We start from the raw sequence: 715 nt of genomic DNA, 5'->3' as shown, positions 1-715 counted from the left end.
CTCTCCCAATAAACCCATAAGTATTATGACAATAATGTATAAGGACTGATGAAAAAAAGACACACTTCTTGGGTCTCTCTCCCAATGAAACCATAAGTACATAAGTATCAGACAATAATGTATAAAAGGACTGAGAAAAAGACACTTCTTGGGTCTCTCCCAATAAACCCCATAATAACTAAAGGTATTATGACAATTAATGTAATAAAGGACTGAAAAAAAGACACTTCCTTGGGTCTCTCCAATAAACTAAAAATAACTAAAGTATTTATTCACAATAGATTATATAAACGGACTCAATTGTAAAAAGACACACTTCTTGTGTCTCCCCCAATAAAACTAGAAGTCTTTCCCAATAGTATAAACGAATACACACCGAAAAACTTTTTGTTATTTAAGAATGTAATCCCGTTGGTGACGCTAGCAGGGTGAGAAAGGACAATGTGACCGGCGCGGGGGTAGTCTCTTCCGTTTTCCAATACAACCGGAGCTGACCTTTTGTCAAACCCCTGGGACTGTATTTACGAGGAGATCGTTTGAGTCTGCCCTGTGCCTGTACATGACCAGATTCGTCCCCTGTGCAGACCTGACCGTCCTAAACTCAGGGAACGCCAGCATCACACAATGACTACCATCGGAAACAATGAAACCAGGGTCGAGAGACGTCCAGTAACGATCAGGCCGGGGCACACCAAGACCCTAAAAACGAGTGGCA

This window comes from Notothenia coriiceps, unplaced genomic scaffold (genome assembly GCF_000735185.1).
Source record: "Notothenia coriiceps isolate Sejong01 unplaced genomic scaffold, NC01 NC01_scaffold00022153, whole genome shotgun sequence".
Classification (NCBI taxonomy): domain Eukaryota; kingdom Metazoa; phylum Chordata; class Actinopteri; order Perciformes; family Nototheniidae; genus Notothenia; species Notothenia coriiceps.
The sequence above is the reverse complement of the archived record's forward strand: the minus strand, read 5'-3'. Positions refer to the sequence as shown.